The sequence below is a fragment of the Mus caroli genome, unplaced genomic scaffold (genome assembly GCF_978045245.1).
Source record: "Mus caroli unplaced genomic scaffold, Mus_caroli_1 scaffold_12, whole genome shotgun sequence".
Lineage (NCBI taxonomy): Eukaryota > Metazoa > Chordata > Mammalia > Rodentia > Muridae > Mus > Mus caroli.
Window position 1 is genome coordinate 43,835,043 of NW_028227267.1, and position 12,442 is coordinate 43,847,484.

The 12,442-nt window shown below is 42.6% G+C and overlaps 1 long non-coding RNA gene across 12 annotated transcripts in view; it reads left to right on the forward strand.

Moving 5' to 3' along the window:
• The first annotated feature begins 6,269 nt into the window (after positions 1-6,269).
• Positions 6,270-12,442, forward strand: part of LOC147001803 (uncharacterized) — a 129,664-nt gene continuing 123,491 nt past the window's right edge. For 9 of the 12 annotated variants that reach the window (XR_015044637.1, XR_015044636.1, XR_015044631.1 and 6 more), the window contains exons 1-2: positions 6,270-6,449; positions 10,845-11,058. This is a non-coding gene — a long non-coding RNA (uncharacterized LOC147001803). The remainder of the gene's footprint in view (positions 6,450-10,844; positions 11,059-12,442) is intronic. The other 3 variants (XR_015044643.1, XR_015044630.1, XR_015044640.1) reach the window with 2 other exon arrangements.

The following is a 12,442-nucleotide window of genomic DNA, read 5'->3' on the forward strand; positions in this document are numbered from 1 at the left end:
TGAAGGGGTCACGCAGTGTTTTGGAGATGCCAGTACCACGAGATGACCACCAAGAGCAGCAGCAGCAGTGGAGTACAGGCATCTGGAGCCCAGAGGACGACGTGTGTGCTACAAAGGGCATGGCTGGAGAAGTGACCCAAGCCCTTGGAGGAGCCCAGAAGATCGTGAGTTGGATCCCAGACGTTGGACAGTTGGAGATTGATTTTTGCTTTGATTGTGACTGTGCCCTGATATTTTCCCTCTTGAAGGAAGACACTGTTTTAGTGGAGCCCACAGTTAAGAGACTTTTAATTGTAAAGAGACTTTGGATTTTAAAAAGAGATGGATATTTTAAAGAGATTGAAAATTTAAGAATATGTAAAGACTGTGGGACTTTTAGAGTTATTTAGATCTTGGGGATGAATAAGAATGTAAGGGTTGAGGCTTACTAGTGATGTGTTTGTGTGTCAAGTTGACAAGGGGTCAATTGTACTGGCTATTTTTGTGTCAACTTGACACAGCTGGAGTTATCACAGAGAAAGGAGCTTCAGTTGAGGAAATGCCTCCATGAGATCCAACTGTAAGGCATTTTCTCAATTAGTGATCAAGGGGGAAAGGCCCCTTGTGGGTGGGACCATCCCTGGGCTGGTAGTCTTGGGTTCTATAAGAGAGTAGGCTGAGCAAGCCAGAGGAGGCAAGCCAGTAAAGAACATCCCTCCATGGCCTCTGTATCAGCTCCTGCTCCCTGACCTGTCTGAGTTCCAGTCCTGACTTCCTTTGTGATGAACAACAACATGGAAGTGTAAGCCGAATAAACCCTTTCCTCCTCAACTTGCTTCTTGGTCATGATGTTTGTGCAGGAATAGAAACCCTGACTAAGACACCTACCTAGTGTGAGGTGATGACTTGGGAACTTCTAGAGAGCAGGGATGAGGTATAATCCCTTTGTCCTTGCAAATTAAGGATGACAGGCTAGACAGGTTGTTCACCACAAGGGAATGCCAGGTCTCTGTGGTTCACATTTCTTGTTTTACATAACAGATACATTCCCCTAAAGTTTATGTAAGTAGTGTCATATTGTCAGGGAACCAGAGAATCCCATCCTTTAAAATACCATTATTTTGAATCCACTTGACATGGAACGGAAATACCGTGATGCGGAGAATTCTGAGTTAATCTACTGCATAGATCTAGATTTTTGAATGAGAGCCTTGTCAGACAGAGTCTTCCTGGGAATGTGTCACACAGTATTCAGCAGTGCTGTTAAATCCCACTGGGAGGTAGTGGCCCCGAAGGGTCACGGTGGGCACAGAGAGGGTCTCTGAGTTGCAAGATTCCTGTGTGCCCTTTGACGAGTGTCCTTTGGTTGGTTCAACAAAAATAAAATAAAATACATCACTTTCGTATTGTTTATTTAACTGGGCAATGGGCAACCTCAAGGCATGAAAGGAAGCAATTTCAATTGTAAAGTAGCCAAGGCAGGCCACCCATTCATTTAGTCTTCCCATGGTTTCCAGTGCAAAGGCGTATGGAACTCTTTCCTTCATTCTTCTATTGATGACCAGAGTGTGTTTCTCCAATTTTCGTTTTGAAGCAAAAGTCTTAGGGAACTTCAGGGGTTTATGTCCCCATTATAGCAGGCTTCTGAAAAGGGGTAACTAGGTTCTTTAGTCCTGCAGCTTCTGAGGCTATTCTGTCTTCATATTCTAGTGTGCAGTGAGTTTGCATGTTGTTAGCTAGGTTGCCTTTTATTTGTCTCTGTGTGTGTGTGTCTACGTGTGCTATATATGTGTATGTGCACATTCCCATGTATAAGTGCAGCTGGTTCCTGTCTTCCAACTTGTCAGAGGCAGAATCTTTTGTTCTTTGTCACTGTATAAGCCAGCCTATCTGGCTTGAGAGCTTCTGGGGATGTGAATGCCCCTGCCTCCTATTATGGGGGTGACAGACACATATGTGACTGCACCCAGCTTTACATGTGTTATGGGGATTTGAATTCACTTCCTCAGTCTTTTGGAACATCCTCTTTATCCCCTGAGCCACCTCCGCAGCCTCCAGCGGAGCTTTTACTGAGCATTTACTAATCTCTCCCATTCTCCTGATCTGTCTGTGACAAGCAAGGGCTTTGCTTTTGTTTCTGTTTGTATTTTCTTGACTGTGGATGAGCCTGAAAGCTTGATTCTCCTCATGTGCAGTAAGCCAAGCTGTTTTGATTCTGGCTGGTTGAATAGTAATAACAAGCCAGTCTGCAATTTCATCAGACTCTGAAGCGGAGAAAGTCCTCTGTGTTCTTTGTTGTGATAGTCACAGGGCCCTGCAGGATGATAACTGGGCCTCTGCAACCCCAACCTTCTGAGAAGATACCCAGACACCAGTGAGAGGAGTTCCCATGTCAGCTCTAACTTTCAAACTCCTGATGGTTAGACAAACGTTTGAGTCCTGGGAGCTGAAATCAGTAGGAAAGCTTTTAAGAAAACAGGATATAATTTCAAGAACACAAGACCAAGATTTTAGAGGAAATCTCACTATCTAATAGAAACATCATTTTATTTCCTGATCCCAGACTCTCAGCTGGGGAATTTAGTTAGCATTTCTTTTTCTTTTCCTTTTTTTCTTCCTTTTTGTTTTTTTTTTTTTTTTTGAGACAGGATTTCTCTGTGTAGCCCTGTCTGTTGTAGACCAGGCTAACCTTGAACTCAGAACTCAGAGTGCTGGGATTAAAGGTGTGTACCACCACACCCGGCTTAGTTAGCATTTCAATTGTTTTAATTGTAGCTATGGGCCCAGTCTCTTTAATTTATGATTAGAATAACCCACAGGCATTTGGTCTGTAGCTGTTTTAAGAAAACAACTCTTAAATGTATTACTGTTGCAAAAGGTATCAACTCTACCTGTGCAAGCAGCAAGTCTGAAACAAACCAATCCTTAGGGCTTGCATTATAATATTCCTGTCCACCTTCCATCTATAAAAATTTGTATTTCCAATAATAATAATAATAATAATAATAATAATTGTTTTTTACAGGTTCATTATCAAGAGGGGATGAGGAAGAGGGGAAAGGAGAGGGAGAGGGAAATGAGAGAAAGAATGCTAAATATAAAAAACTCCTTTTGATGTATGGAAGGCTACAAAAACAAACCTTGAGTGCAATTAAAATTTTCAGGTGTTCTTTTCCATCAGCCCCTTTGACACTAGTGACTTTCCCAAGCATGGACCACTCCCACTCTGTCTCAGTGGGAGAACTTTGACACACATGTAGAGGGTGAGTTTATGTCTCTTGGGAAAGCCAAACTGTCCCTGCCAAGAGAACACAGGAAGCCCGTCTCCCTTGACTCATCCTGTTGGCATCTCTGCTCCTGTGTGAAAAGCATCTAATCTAAGCTCACCTTCACAAAAACAACAGTAGTAGCTGCTTTTTCTCCATGATACGATCCATAGTCTAAATACACAGGAATCTACAATAGGTTGCTGAGCAAATCCATGACTTCAGCAAGACTGAAGCTCAATCTATGCAAATTAGTTGCTCTGAGTTTAATAGCAACAAATAATTGGACCGAAAAATTCCATATTGTGACATTTGAGTTGACTTATTACACACACAGAGCAAAATCCCAGTCAGTAACTTGGTAGGGTTGTTTTTTATTTTGTAAGAAGTTAGAAGTTTCGAGAAACTTGCAAGCTGATTACCACTCTCGATACAAAGTGAGAAGAGTGGAGAGCCAAAGAGACAACGCAAGAACCCAAAGCATTCACGATTCTTAGGAAGGAAAACAGAGAACTCATACTGACTGACTCAAGGGTGGGTCTGAGAAGCCGTGGCAATGGTGGTGGCAGTGGTGGTGGTGCTGGTAGTGGTGGTGTTTGCTTTAATCCTAGCACTCTCTGAGTTGGAGGCTAGCCTGATCTACAGAGTGAGTTTTAGGATAGCCAGGGCCACCCAGAGAAACTTTGTCTTGAAAAACCAAAACAATGAAAATCAGAACAGTTACTTTAAAACTAGTAACCAATAGAGTGTAGGGCTGTAGAAAGATATACCTGTAGATGAACAGAGAAAAGTGAGATTCCGGTAGCAGATCCCACACATACATGACTAGTAGATTCTTTTTAAAACAAAACAAAACAAAACAAAACAAAACAAAACAAGTCTTGTGGATAAAAACCATAGATTTAAATACAGCTTTGAGAAGTTACATAAGATCCCATTTATCCAGTTTCCTTCAGTAATTACATCTTGGAAAACTATAATATAATATTATTGATTTCATGATACTTATCTAATGAATTATACTCAGGCTTCCTAGTGTTCCTGTATTTACTTTTGGTATGTTTTTTGTGTACATTATATATTTGATTATAGGCAATGTTATTATATATGTCAGTTCATGTATTTACCTCCATCTGCATTCAAAATACTTAAAAATAGAGGCCTCTTATGAGTGTGTAATACACATTCACACACATATACACTTGAATGCATTTTTCACACATGTGCACACACATGAATGTTCATATACATACACATGTACACTCACATTCAAACACATGCATCCATATACACATGTACACACATCCCTACACATGCATGCAAACACACAAGCTTATGTACATATACATTCCCACATGTGTGTGTGCATACACACACACACACACACACACACATACCACTCATGGTTGAAATATCTGTAGTAAGTCTACATCAGGTGCCAAGTGTCACTGACAATATTGCTTGCAGATATAAATTGTCAAATGTGGAGTTTAAAAAAATTTTCAAAGGTAGCTTGGGCTAGCTTTGTGGCATCATTTTGACACATAGGAAGAAGAAACATGAAGGAGTAGTCAGGAATAAACACTCTCAGCAATATTACATGATCTGAATCTCAGTTATGCCATGTTTTAGCTGTGACACCCAAGAGAAGCCACTCCACTTCTCTGTGCCTTGCTTTTCATCCCAGTGACACAAGAATTGTAATGGTGTCCATTGTGTGATGTTGCTGTGAGAACTGAATTGGTTTTATATGAACTATGTGGAAGGGTGTCTGGCTTAGTGTTAAGTGTCTCTCCCTCAAAACTAGATCTTCTGATCATGTGATAAGTTTACCTTTGTCAGCCAGAAGTATATAATGTCTTTAGCTTACAGGCATTAGCTTCAAATGAACTATCACTAGAGGTTGCGTCAGTGCCCAGAGGAATCTCTGCTACTGGATGCTATCCAGCTGTCAAGGCAGGGTACCTGAGTACTGAAGGAATGGGTAGCATGCTCATGAAGGAGTCCAACGTTCAAATGGTCACAGCAGACAGAGCAGGGTCATAGATGACTTTGACCTTGGTGAGAAGAGAGGCATCAGGAGACTGGAAAGCATCCAAGTCTCCATCAGTTTTACCTGTGTCCATGAAAGTGAATTACACAAGAGGACAAGAGTGGCGAGCATGGGTGGGTGTGAGATTGTATGCCCTGAGAGCACAGCGACTGGGAATTAGTGTACACTAGCTTGATGGTGGAAGCAGTCAGTTCCTAACAATTGGCAGCTATGTGTTGTGTGATGGGTGTTGTGTGATGGGTGATGGGTGTTGTGTGATGGCAGGGAAGCAGGGAGATCTGCTGACAGTCACTGGTTATTACCCAACATAGAGCATGGGAGCAGGGAGCCAAAGACAGCCGGTCCTACCACACAGCCTGTCTAGGCTTTCTTTGTGTATCATTACGATTCAAAAGAAGCCAACAAAGTTCTTTCCCCTCTCTTTGGTTTTGAAACAGTATCCTCTACATAGCCCTAACTGGCCAGGAACTCACGATGTAAACCAGTGTCCTTGGTGTTGTCTCAGTGTCCTGAGTGTTGAGTTATAGGCATGACCCAGGATGACTGCTCCATTCTCTACCTCAGCCCTCCACTGTCCTCTCTCTCTCTCTCTCTCTCTCTCTCTCTCTCTCTCTCTCTCTCTCTCTCTCTCTCTCTCTCTCTCTCTGTGTGTGTGTGTGTGTGTGCACACGTGCGTCCACGCGCATTATATGTATTTTGAGACAGAGTCCTGTAACTCACTCTATAGACCAGGCTGGCCTTGAACTCACAGAGATCAGCCTGCCTCTTGCTCCCAATTTCTGGGGTTGAAGGTGTGAGCCACCCTACCCAGAGTTGCCTGTGATTGAGTGCCAGGACACTTGAGTCTGTGCTTGTGCACAGGTATAAGTGAGGTATGGGAACAGAGGAAGACTAGGCAGAGGTTGTGGCAGTTCACGTGTAAAACAGTAACTGTTACCAGGGACTTTGGCTTTGCTTCTGTGTTAGCTCCTTCTCGGAACTGGGGCAAAGGTGATCTCCCTGGAAAGAGGAACAAGAACAACTCTTACGATGGCTTCTTACATGCAAACTTAAGACCCTGAGAATCCCATTCAGTCTTTGCATTGTTCTTCTACCTGGTGAGCAGTTCAGGCTCCGATGCAGTATTGTGCCAGCATCGTATCTGAAGAGAGGTGAGGCAGCCAAGGGGCACAATCAGGGGTACCCATGGGTGAAGATGGGTTCTGTTTGCACTGTGGTCAGTACAGGACTTGTTTCCTCTGGCTTCTATTTCAGTACACTGGTGAAAGGCACTGGCTCTGTTCACGGGAACATTTTCCCAACCATGGGGCTTTCTGGATTGTTTTCATGGAAAGAGAGGGCCTCAGCAAAGGCAAAGCAGGACCTAAAGCCAAGCAGTGGGCAGTTCACAGGAGGATGAGGGTCAGGTCAGCAAATTGTGGCCCATGGAGGACTGAGCTACAGATGGAGGAGAGAAATGGGACCTGTCAGTCATCAAGTAGTTAGGCAGAGGTGACTTGAAGGCAGCAAAGGGTCCGTGGGCTTGAGGTCTTCCACACAAACATGGATGGTAAAATTTCAGAGACTTCATTACTGCAGCCTGGAAAACCAGGAAGTCCAAAAAGAGGCTTGCCGAGCCTTATTCCAAACCACGGCTCAAAGCAAGGGATTTAGAGACAGCTAGGGGAGAGGGGTGCGTAGCAGAAGCCTGGTGTTTCATCAGTCCTCAGATAGATCTGTGTCAGCAATGCCAGCCCTCCATCTCAACAGGACTCTCAGCCTCACTTCTTAAAAAGGACATGTTGGCTATAAAAATTGATATTTAAAGGTACAGGCCTTTGAATAGCCAAACTAGTTTGAAAGAGAAAAATATTTTTATACTGTAAATATTGGTGACTAAGCAGCTGTTTCATTTAATGGTTTAAATTCAGGGAGAGAGAAAGTTATGCCCAGGAGGTGTTTGCTTGCTTGCTTGCTTGCTTGCTTGCTTGCTTAATTAATTCCTCCACTTGGAGTTACAGGGCTTCCTGTGTGCTCCTAGATACTTTGCTGACTAAGCTACATCTTCAGCCCTTGTTTTTCTTTGTGTCTGTCACTGTCATTGATTCTAGAAGCCACGGCTGGTATAACTTGTCTTTGGTTGTTGGTTAGCCTCTTTCTCAGACTGGGGAGAAGTATCCAAAAATTGGGTCATTTTTCCTGTGTGCTTCTGTTAGTGTCTATGTACCCAGACAGAAATCAAGTCTGAACATACACAAGTCTCTGAATTTACTAACAAGATCTTGTTGTACCTTCTGAAAGGTGGTCTATGTTTATAAGTGACTCCTAACATTTCTTCCTCTTTGGGCTTCTCTTTTATACATGTTAACCAGAGGGTTTAGAAAAGTAGGGATGCTTGGGAAAATGTTAGAAAATATTGGAATTAAGCCAGCTGTGTTCAACTTTGAAATGTAAATATGTCCTCCCAGGTCATAGTGAGAGCAAGGGCAGCTAGCAGGCTTCTATTTATTGTGGGTTCCCATGAATTTGCATTAGCTGGCCTGCAAAGTTCATCTGTATACTAAAACTGAATGGCGCTCCTTTCCTTCCTACAGTCTGTGATTGGATGTGAGGGTTGATGATAGCTCCTGGAATAACAAAATTGAGGACAGGAGAAAGAGATAGAGCTGCTCTCATCCTGAGCTCTGTTGTAACAAACCGGAAGCCCTCAGCTCCAGGCGGCTTCCTCTGGGCTCGAATGGCAGGCAGATTCTTGGAGTCCTTGGACTCAGGTATCTCATAATTGTGAACTGAACCAAGGACAGATTTGATTTGTAGCCCACATTCTGATCTCTCTCTGGTGGGAAAGGCTGGGACGTGTTCCCAACTTGCCCCTTTTCACTCAGACTGTTTCCATCTTGGTCCAATTGCACGTTGGTTTCAAGAACACCCTCTATATTTTTACAAACAGTCCTCTAGAGATTGAGTTCCAGATGGAGGGATGCGAAAGAAACTGGACCAGAGATGGGGGCCTGGGATCACTGGAAAGGCCTCTGAGAGGCTGACCTATGGATGATTTGGGAGCACAAAAATGACAAACTTGACTTGAGAGATTTATAGTCCTCAGAAGACCACACGTGTCTCTCCAGGGCAAATCTTTACATGGGTGAGGGCAAGTTAAAATGAATAAAGAGAGCAAATTTGAAGGGTTCAAGGGTCATGAGAGCAGGATTTCGCTACTCTGCCTATCCAGGGAGCTGGGCTTCGGTGACAGTCAGACGATTTAAAACCAATTGTGTTTTATGAAGTCGAAATCTTTTATATGCCAGATGTTGCGGCCCCGTGTTGGAGAATCAGCAGCCATCTGTCTGTAAAGGCCACCTCTAGCACGTGAGCCTTTGAGTATGCTTGATGAAGCAGTCACCCATGTTGACAGGCCTGGGGAGATATTTTCCAAAGAGCTCTTGGGATTCCTTGGCACGGAAGCATTTTAAGCAATTGGTGACCACCACTAGGCGTTACCCATGAGCCTTTCTTATCTAGGCCAGAGCTTCTTGACCTCAGGCGTTGGATCTTTCTGTTTCAACTGAGTTTATTTTCTTTAAAAATTCTTTGTAAAACGTCAAGAAATAGCATGTCAAAGTTCACATAAAATTTCACCTTGGGAGACATTGTATTATATAGGTGATCTTAAACCCAGCTCCATGTTTTCTTTTGATCCCTTCACTATAGCTACCAGAATTTTAAAATTATGTATATGATTCATATTATATTTCTAGAGGTAACAATTTACTTCCCTGACTTCACATGTATGTACATATGTGTGCACCTTCACAAGTATGTACATGTGTATACACCTTCACATGTATGTACATGTGTATACACCTTCACATGTATGTACATGTGTACATAGCTTCACATGCATACACATACAAAGAAATATTATCAGGCAAAGGATTAATTTAAAGATATTCACTGGTTTAGGATACTTTGATTATTTGATTATTTAAATAATAAAATATTTGGAATACTTATGGAATATGACTATAATTAATACTTTGCTACTGTTAAGGAATTTATAATCTTATTGAGGAGGTAGGCATGCTAACCAGATGCATTAATACCTAGTTTTACACAGTTTATTGTTTCATGACCTTATATACACACATATGTGTATAATGTGCCCTAATTATATACCCTCCCACATATCCTGTTTTATTTCCTCCTCCCACAACCCCCTTTTTCCCAATGCCTTTCCAAATTTCAATGTCTTGTTCTAGTTGTTTGTCAACCTTAGACTAGAAATGAAGGACCAAACCTTATGCCTACATGATGAGTGATCATTGGCCCATATCCATAACACAAAAGTTGGGCTGTGACAAGCCACAAGCCCATGAAATTTGGAGCAAGAAACAGTCTTGATATTTGTAGGTTTGAAAAGGGAAAGGTACATCTTGATATCTGGTTAAGAGTACGTGTCTTGAACAAAATTATACAGAATTAGAATAACCATAGGGCACTAACCAAGTCACAAAACTGCATCAACCCAAAGCCATTGTCCCTCCTTCAAACACATGAGCAAGGGGGCTGGCTAAGTCCCGCCTCCTCCATCAAGCTGGCAGAGAGTTTATGTCTTGCTTTGGGAAGGCTCACTCCTAGCTCCAGGCTCCAGCTGCTGGATTCTTGCTAGTCGGGCATTTTCGGTTACATTTCTGTAATATGTTTTAATCTCTTGTTGATCAAGTTTTTTAATGGTTATATGAAGCAACACCTCTTCCCACATGCATTTTCTGGTGTCTGTTCTTAACAGGCATGTGACCTTCCCTACCTTTCTAAATCCTTGCATGACGCCAGGAACTGACCTAAGCAAGGCATCAAGGGAAGGAAGAAAGGGCAGACAGACACACAAACACAGAAAAGCTGGGGTTGGGTGGTTTGGGCTCTCAGATGGTGAAGCCACATCTGGAAGCTGAGAGTATTTATTATGTAGGGTCAAATGGGGAATCGGGGTTATTGGATGCAACTGAATGAGGAAGTAGGTTATTACAAACAGGTAAACAAGGAGGCAGGTTTAGCTTGGTGGAGGCAGTTTCTGTAGGGGAGTAGTCTTCAAGCTGTAAACATGGTGGTAGTTGGGGAAGGAAGGCACAGTGGGCATTTTCCATTTTCTGCACACACTCTGTCAATATTCATACTCAGACCTGAGGATGGATTTGCTCATGTCAACCATATACATTGACCCAGGACTTCCCTGGCTCTCTATGCTGCTTGATCACTAGGAGGAATTCCTTCACTGCCTCACAGCACATATGTTGCTATTAACTATCAAGCTATTTGGGAAAGCCTTTTCTGATTTCTTGCTTCAAATACCATTAACTTAGGTATTTTTGTTTGTTTGTTTGTTTTGTTTTGTTGCTGTGACAAAACACCCTGCAAAGTCACAAAAGCACCACAAGGAAAGGATAGATTTATTTTGGTCCCCAGTTATGGGTGGGAAGGTCAAAACAGCAGGGGCTTGAATGGGCTGACCACAGGATGAAGGTAGTGGTGGATGCCTGTGCTCAGCACACTATCTCTTTTTTATACAGTCCATATTCCATCTCAGGCACCAGTGCCACCCACGATGGACCAGTCTTCTACCTGAACCAACCTAATCAAGATAATGCCCACCAGGCTTCCCAAGAGACTTGTCCTCCAAGCAAGCTCTTCAGATTGACAGCTGAGAGTAACTGGTACCACTATGATTCTAAAGTATTGAGGAATAAAAGGAAATGAATACTGAATGCCAGATTTAATATTCAGGTAGATTTTCCTCTTTTCTCTCTTGTCTTACAACTTTTTAAGACCCGGCACTTACCTGAATAAGTAACACATTTCCATGGAGTTTGACTGTGTTGTATTAATAATAGAAGTGACCAGAGTGTTGTCAAGTAGGGTTGCCAGTGGTTAGGGTCTGGGCTGGCTCTCTACAGGTTCTTGGTCTCTCATCCAAAGAACTGAAAATAAGATAGATTTGTGAAAGGAACAGGAGAGAGGGATTTAGAGTAAAGTGACCGTGCATAGTAAGGAGGGATACCCTGTGGAGATGGACAGAGGGCCATGGGAGCGACAGTGTGCACAGGCACTGACTATTGTTCAGGGCATCCTTTATGGGGGTTCAAGAGGAGGACTTTGCTTACTAACCTGAATAGTTTGGGCTAGCCTTTATTGTGACTGATAGATTAGGTTATATAATCATGTTGTTTACTGTGTAAGTCCCTTTCCACCGTGGATCTGATTTTTACCAAATATATGCCCAATTATATCTAAGTGTAGGATGATAAAGAAATAGAGAGTTCTTCCTAAAAGGTTACCAGAGGACAAAGTTTTTTGCATTACTGTGCATGCACCCAAAACCAGTTCAGGCCAGATCAGCCTTTTGATTCTTTATACCCAGGTACATTGGGAATACAGGTGCACAGAAACTGCCTAAATATGGCTGTTACCAAGGATGGGGAAACTTGTGTGTCACTGTTCAAAGATGGGAGGGAGGGTTGTCCGTTGTCGGTGGGGGAGGGGCCAAGGAGGGTCTGAGGTTGCTAGGTGCAGTGTTTGAAGACTTGTTTGTGTACCCAGTATGTGCAGGTGAAGGAACTACACTGCCAAGTACATTGTTAAAGGATAGTTGTGTATTTATAACCGCAAACCAAATGGGGTCCCCAGGTAAGCTTGCCTCATTAATGACACGGGGTATTTTCTTGTTACTTTTTTTTTTCTCCAAATTGGCCTCAAACTTGCAATCTTTTTGCCTTGGCCTCCCATACGATGCCTGGCCCTGCTGTGGCTCTTTTATGGAATTTTGATTATTGTATATATTAATATTGTCTTATTGTTTCTTTTGTCAGTCATTGGATTCCATGATTCTCAAATTGGCTGTTCTCTCTTATTTGTGGCTCTGGTACAATACTTCTCAAAGCATTGCTTTATATGCAGAAATATGATTGATGATTTATTGATTTTTTCTACTCACATTGGCTCTTAATTTTGTAACTTTCCTCACACCATTCTCAATTTCATGGCACCAACCAGGCGCATGTGCAGTGCAACATTTTCTCCTGCCTGGCTGTTGTTGATTGAGGGTATCTGGGCCAGGGAGAAGTGGAGCTTAGTCACTGAGTTCAGACTTTACTATTTGTCGCAGCATCTT